This window comes from Falco biarmicus, chromosome 6, assembly GCF_023638135.1.
Source record: "Falco biarmicus isolate bFalBia1 chromosome 6, bFalBia1.pri, whole genome shotgun sequence".
Taxonomy (NCBI): domain Eukaryota; kingdom Metazoa; phylum Chordata; class Aves; order Falconiformes; family Falconidae; genus Falco; species Falco biarmicus.
Genome location: NC_079293.1, coordinates 12,406,274 through 12,414,348, shown reverse-complemented (window position 1 = coordinate 12,414,348; position 8,075 = coordinate 12,406,274).

Sequence of the window (8,075 nt, the reverse complement as noted above, 5' to 3'; positions counted from 1 at the left end):
CGAGCTTCTTCAACCTCTCACCGTAATTTACCTTCCCCATTCCATCACTCATTTCTGTGCCTTTTTTTCTGCTGCTGCTTCCATGTTCTAGCATCCTCTTGAAGTGCAGGTACCAACCTTTCAACTGGATGTCAGGAATCATCAGTGTGGAGGTGGCATCATCTGTATATTCTTGTTTCCCAATCCACTCTATAAACTTAAAGATCGTTTTAACTCAAGTTTACCACAGCATCATGCTTAGCTGCATTCGTGTCACCCTTGCACAGAACCCTCCTCCAGGTTCATTTGAAGTGTGTGGGCTGCACACACACGGACACCACGGGTGGGGAATGGCTGGGCACACCCTGGTTGTCAGGCCGTGTTTCAGGGAAGCTTATTTGTAGTTGCAGCTCACCTAGATGCAGCCACAGCTGCACGGCTGAGCTATGAGCCTGTCCTACAGCTCCATCTGCCTCAGGCGCCCGTGCCTCTGCCTCCGCGCACCATCGTCACCTGCCTTGGCCAAGACAGTTCTCCTCTGCTCCTCGTGGAGACTAATGAAGCCTGCTCAGCCTTTCCAACACCCCGTAGCCACCATCGTGCCCACTGCTGCCCTCCTCAGGACCCAGCTACTTGCACTGGGTCCAAGATCAAACCTGGTGGTCCCAGCCAACACCCCAACCCCAACGTTCAGTTCACCCCCACCCACCCACCCCCTCCTCCTATTTTAGCCCCAGTACCGGAGGTGGTCCCTGTTCCACAGTAATGGTTGGGGCAACAGGATGGTCATACACAAATCGGTCAATCTTGCTCACTCTTCCAGTTTGGAAATGTCATTCAGGGATACTTGCTGAAGGATTTAAGAAACAGGACATTTACTTAACAGTCTTTACCCTGACATATCTTCCCAGCTTTATGAAAAATCAAAGCTTTAGAAACCTCCAGTACAAGAGGTTGCATCTGATCCTTGATTTCAACAGCTATCAATGGACCTGTTCCTATACCATTTACATATGCTTTTCACCTCTGTTACATGGCGAAACAATGCTACAGTCTAAATACACGTTTGTGGTCTGACCTTTGGAGGAAGGAGAAACAGCACGGACAGTAGAATATGACCAACCGAAAAGCCTTGTTGCGGCCTACTAGTTTGTGCTGCAACAATTGGTGCCCCGTGTGAGGCTAACTGAGTTGGGCTCCCACTACAACGTCCTGGACTTCCCCACTGGTGTGGTCCGGTCACAATGGTGACAGATGAGGATGACAATGAGCTGAAGGGCTACCAGGGGTACTTTCAGGACTGGTGGGACTGGACCCTGGCAAAGGCTTTTCAGGGCAGTGTGGGGCTGCCAGTGGCCTGTGTATACATTGAATTATTTGACTGTGCCAGCCGGGAAAGTGTCCTGTGATTATCTCGCATTTCTTGTCTTTGCAGGGAGGAGATCCTCCTACTCGAGCAAAGGTCTTAGTGCGAGACCTTCAAATGGGAAAATGGACAGGCCTGTGGGATTAATTACCTGGGGATGTGGGTGTGCTTGTATCTCCACAGATGCAGGGCCACGGTGGCTTCCCGCTAGGTGTGTTAAGCCTGTTTTAGATCCTAGAATTGACAAGAGAACATCAGATACCGGCTGTTCCACAGACCCCTTGAGAGGGGAGTCACAACATCTGGGTGACCCTGATGTGGAGCCTGCATGAGATGCAGCTTTGTGCCTTCTTAACTCAGCCTGAACAGCCTTTCCACACATCCTGCCAAGGGCCCTACAACGGATGTGAGACACAGCCTTTTCGGTTAAAAACAAAAAGGGGGAATTGTAGAGGAGTGAAGGCAGTGGGTTGATCGACATGGACGATGTGCAGCTGTAGCTCATTCCTCCTAAGTAGTTAAATAGCCCTGAGGAGGGTGGGAGAGGGGGTTGGATGGAGAAGAGGCAGTGTGGCCTGGTTACTGGAGGAAGAAGAAACAGCATGGACAGTAGAATCTGGCCAACAGTAAGTGTCTTGTTGCAGCTTACTAGTTTGTGCTGCAACACATGTTATCTAGTATATATTTTAGAATATAAAGTGTAGCTTCATTTAGTGCCGGTTAGTTCTTTTTTTAATGAGAACCAGAGTATGATCCATGTTTACCTTCATGCTACTCACAATTTTATATAACTCTGTCACTTCAATACCTATTGTTTTTCTTCCAAGATGCAAAGGCCTACCCTATTCAGCCTTACCTAGCATGAAAGCCATTTCATCCCTCTGTCATGCTTGTGACCTTTTCCTGTAGGTTTTCCAGCTCTACTGGAACTCTTTGAAATGTGATATCCAGGAATGCATGTAGTATACAGGAAGGTTCAGCCTTATTCTTGCCAGTGGACAGTGTTTTAATAGGGAATAAAAAAATCCACATCAAGAAGGTACAAGAAAGGTTATAAGAGGGCAAGCAGTGAGGCTGGATGCTAGAGCTGCTGGGAGAACACAGTCTTTGATAAAAGTCATGCTTATGTCTTCCCAGGTTTGGAGTTATTCCCTCTTTTTTGGCCTTATCTCTTCCCATAGTTTGAAGGAACTGAGGAAATTCTGATGCCTGGAACCCATTTGTCTTGATTGCCTGCTGACTAGCTACTTCCATTGACCAAAATCAACTGGTCCCAGTATAGACCTCCACTGCTACAGCTTTTGTCAATGCTCCCTCACGTTGACTGTGTTTATACTAAGGACAGCGGAGCCTCAAAAAACATGCCTTGTGCATGCATCAAAAATCATGTGAAGGTTTTGAGGGTATTTACTTTGCATGGCAATTAATCCTACAAACAAAAGATCTTTTTCTAAGAAAGGTCTGTCTCTTGTGCAAATAACTGCACCTTATTATAGAAAGTTCAGTTCTACCTGAAGAGCAAAACTGTCAGCTGAATCTCATCGCAGAGCTTTAGCAGGATTTTTAAAGGATCTGGATCTCAGACTGCTGATGAGAACTAGGAGTCAAATTAATTGACTTGGTGTTGCTATGGGAAGCCAGTGCCAAGAGCAGAATGCTGCTTTGACATACAGTAATCCATGCTACCAAGATGATGTGGTGGACTTTCCTGAAGTACTGGGGTGTATTTTTGAAGTTTCTTAAGTGTTGTCAGGAGCTAGGAATACCATATTGCTTGCAGTCTACGGAAGAAGTGACAGAAATGAGGCTAGCTGAAGCCTAATTGACCAGTGATGGCCTGCCGGGGTGGTGGAGGTTTTCCTAGCCAAGTAGAAATGCAAGGCATTATTCACTGCTATAAAGGAGCTTATCAACAGGTAGGCTAGAAGAACTCTCAAATTAGAAACTGAATTGACTGATTGTTGGTATGGCACTATAAAAAAAGGCAGTAGCACCAATGATGCAAGTCTTCAAAACGTTTCAAATACCCATAAAAATAATTTCAGTTTTAGCTGGAGTCAGCTCTCATGCAATTGGTTTTCATCCTTTAGCTTATCATTGGGCAGTGGCTAATTTCTAAGTGAGTTTGTGCAGGAAAGGAAGATTAAACACCTCTTATGATCAACATCCAGCAAGAATCACTAGTTAGACAGCTATGGGACATCCATTTTGTACCTATTGAGACCTGGGTGCACTGCTGTGCAGCTGAATGAGGAACAAAGAGTTCCTCCCCTTGAAAGAGTCATCTGATGTTTTTGTCACCAGTTGCTGACAACTGTCTCTTAGCTGCCCAGAAGGATGTGGGTTGGATCTTTTGAAATAAGAATACTCCAAGCTTTGGATGTGGTGGGGCAGGTCGGCACTTTGCTAGGTGTGTGCATTTTCCCCGTAAACAATGTCTTCTTTCACAGCTGCAGCTTGCTGCTGGCTTTGGTTGTGAACTAGAGGCAGTCAGGATTCATGGAGAGGCTCTACCTACCACCTTACATGGCCTCTTAGGGTGGTATTTGAGAGCTTGAACAGATCCCCACAAGACATATTTTAATAGAAAAATTAAATAATTTAAATTATCTCACAGTTGTAACTGGTAGTCTTTGTTGAGAAGGTGGTGAATTTTTTTGCACTTGAGTTCACCGAAGTATTCCAGTACCACAGAAGATAACTAAGTGCTAAAGATATAAAGATAGGAGGACCTGTTTCGATCAAATAGTCTGACTTCTGCCTAACACACCAGAGGTGTTCTTACCATACCTATTTTTGAAGAACAATAGAAGACCTAGGGAACTGCAAACCACTATATATCAAATGCAGACTTCCATAAAGTTTATAAAAAAAAAAAAAATCAGCATCTGACTTCTGGTTATATAACTTTATATACATTTTAAACAGCATGGATTAGTCGATATTATTTTTTTTTCCTTCTTTCATGAGGACCTGATTTTAGAAAGACTTCAAAAGGGAAACCACATCACTTGCTGGAAGCTAATGCTGCATGTATATCAGTGTAATAACTGTAAGATTTTATTAAAAAGTAAATATGAGGTAATTGTAATACTTCATTATCTTGGGAGGATATTTTGAATAGAATACTGGAGAGGTCAATTAACAACTGTGGAGAGCCTTACCAACCCAATATTAAGGTGATATAAAGCTGGCAGGGGTTATGACTCCTTAGAGGATATGAGTAGACTACAAAACTGCTTTGATAAATGGCAGAAGGTAGCAAAATAAATAACGCTGGTAAAATGAAGTTTAGTTGAGGTAATGTGAAATGATTAGTAATGGATACTTAAACATACAAGGTGTAGATTTTAGAAATGCAGAAAGGCAGCAATACAGGAGAAATATCTGGGAGTTACAGTATTATTTACATACGCAGAGACAAAGGTCTGAATAAATTTAGACACCAACGTATATTTGGGCAAGTGTCTGAAGTCAGACAGGTATGACAACGTTTTGTATGCAATAGCTGCAGTTGGCTGGTATTTTAATGGGGTTTGTTACCTTGTTGGCTTATTTTTGCAAGGCACTGGCATTGTCAATGAAAATCTGACTATGGTGAACCTTAATTCTCTTCTTTAGTTCAGTAATGCCCCAGATTGCTAAATGCCAAGCTTGATGTAGTGTCTGTGGAAGGTGAATCTAATTTATAAAGTTCTCCATAATTTTCCTCTAGTGAATGTCATTGGAAATGATTAAGTAACTGGAAACTCAGAAGTCAGGTTGTATATTTGCCTAAATTTGTTTCTACTGAAATCTAAAGTTAATTTGCAGAGAAGAAAAGACTGCATATAGACCATGCTAGGCATTACAGATCAGTGTATTAAGCTCACTAAAGCCAGTGGAAGTTCTTCCATTTTTTGCTGGGTTACGATTACAACCCTAAAGACATTAACTAAAACCCTGTTTATTGGAGTGTCTTGTACTATAGGGCTCTGTAAAACATCACCACCAAGGTAAGCCCAGAATAAAAGTGTATTACCTTAAAATGGTCTGTCAAGGTGGCCAGAGAAGTAGTCTCAGTCTAGTCCTTAAGCCTCTAGGGTTCCACTCAATCTGTTCCAAGACTGGCCTTTCAAACACAGCACAAGACTGCAGCCAGTTTCTTGAGAGGAAATTAATCCAGTTGTAGGACGCTGACAGTTGCTTGTTTAGGCCACGTCGCACCCTACATCACCCTTGTGAGGCACGGAAACTGGCTGCCTGGGTTTGCATGCTCAGCTTTCCTGCAGTGGGGCTTGACAATGGTGCATCAGCGAGTCAGCTGCCTGACACCACTGATAAATAGTATTTACCTGCCAGAAATTCACACAGGGTTAGGTGATGCCATTAATTTTGCTGAAGGGATCCTGGACTGCACCAGGCAAGCTAGTAATTTTGGCAGTGGAACCTAGAAAGAGATTCTTCCTGAAAGACAAACTGAGAGTGTGATTCAGGAGCTCAAATGTAGGCATCCAAGCGCCCTCGGACATGCCTTCATGTATCCATCTTCTGCTGCAGGAGGGTACTGGTGCTCCATAGGCTCCGTAGGTCCTGCAGTGTAGCTGCCAGGCCCATGCAGATGTCTTGGCTACTCTAGACCTTCTCAAAGGGAACAATACACCTACTAGATGTATGCTTATCACATATAGGTACAGGCCAACTGTGCCTGTAGATGACTGGTTGGTTCACTGAATCACTTGGAAAGCATGGACTGTATTAACCAGAGTTCCATTTATCTAATGGAGGTTTACACCCGTAGTTAGCTTGTAAGCATACATCTATGTGTAAACAACTGAATTTAGATGTTTTATTACGAACTCGATCCTGCCCCTAATCTCCCTGAGCATCCATATTTCTGTTGGAAAGGTGTGCTACAGACTGTCTTGCCATTGGATGTGTAAATGGACATTCCTGATCTGACAGCACACAGTATCTCCTGTCTTGAACTTCCAGAATTCCGAAGCCAGGCACTTTCTACCTGTGCCAGATGTAGGACCTGACTTACCAGTACACCCAGAGTAGGCCCAGCCTCCCCTAAAACTGTGTAATTGTCTTCTCTGGGGCATTAACCAGAGACAGACTGACACCCTTCTTGAGCTGAGCAGGCTTCTCACTGGGGGGATCTGTATGTCCTGAGGCATCTAACGTGTAGATGCCCTGGCCTGAGCTAATCACACAGCACTCCTTGTGTAGTGAAGAGAGAAAAACAGGCACCTGCAGCGGATGATCCATATCATCCTAAGACAGGCATTTTAAATATGTAAGCTAAGTCACTAAAGAGTTGTTTGTACCTACTGATTATAAAGGAAGCCAAGGTCTACCCAAACTCAGGTTTAGACATCAGACTTTAAAATTGCAAAAATTACATGACATGACCCACTCCCACACTCTTGAGGTTTTCTGAAGCTACTGAATTTTTAATAGAATACCCAACTTTCCATAGAAACAGGAGGGGGAACCCAACCAAACAGGTGGTGAGCATCCCTTTCCCTAGCATGAGGAATACCTGCAATCAGGTCATACCAGATGTGAGGTGTAACTGAGTACACCTCAGTCACACCTCAGTTCCAGGGAGAGACTGAGAGGACCCTTGTTTCAGAGTACCTGTTGCCAGGTGTGAACTCAGAGTTCAAATATTTTTGGGAAGAGACAGGGCTTTAATCTTCCTGCCACATTCTATTGAATTTTTCATGCATAAGATCACAAAGATGAGACTAACAAGAAAATTGCCTCCTCCTTGGTCTTTGAATAGAGCCAGTCTTTGGCTCTATGACCAACAGAGAAGTACTAAAGGGTATAAGGAGATCATAGCATCATGCAGCCCTGATATGTCATTATACTGTGCTTTATTTCCTAAACACTGCAAAAGTTGTGCAGAGCCCTTCCCCATCCATAATGAGGTGACAATAATGAACCTTGTTCTGCTCTGCTTGGGTTAAAGGGCCTGACTTTATTCCAGGTCATTCCCTGGTGGTACAGTGCAGCAGTACCAACATACAGCTATCACAGATCTGGCCCACCTCTGCCAGCTGAAAGAGTAGCATGCACAAGCAGTAATACTTCAGTTTGACTAGACTAGGAGCTCACGCTGTCCCTGTAAAAGATATTGCCAATAAACCATTATCTCAAGGCCACAGACTCTGCTTGTTCTTTCTTAACTGAGTTTTTGTGTGTGACTGTGTGAATTTATGTAGTCAGGATGGTGCAGCATCGCTATTTCAAAAATCTAATTGACGTCAAGATCGATGTGACTCATGGAACTCATAGGATCCAAGTAAAAAAAGTCCATGTTGAACGATATGCACTTGTGCAGTTTAGCAGTCTGCTTTTCGGTATACAATTGTGGATTTTATACAGTACATCAAGGATAATTTGACAATGCCTAAAATCACTGATCTTTGACAAACTCCTCAGTAGTTAGTTTCAGTCAGAGGCTGGCACAAGACTATTCAAATAACACAAGTGGGACAACTGCAGGTAGTGACTCTGCCACCACCTCCTTTTCATCCTTTTCTATATCATGCTTTGTATGTCATCTGTAGAAAACCAATATATATACATAAACTGGAAGAAGTTCACCAGGAAAGCCATTTTTAATTAGGTCACTGATGCTCCACAGGGCTTTTAGCTTGTGATTAAGGCAAACATGCATAGACTGAGATATAAAAACAAGCAAACACAACAAGAGACAGAATCCACCAGCAATACT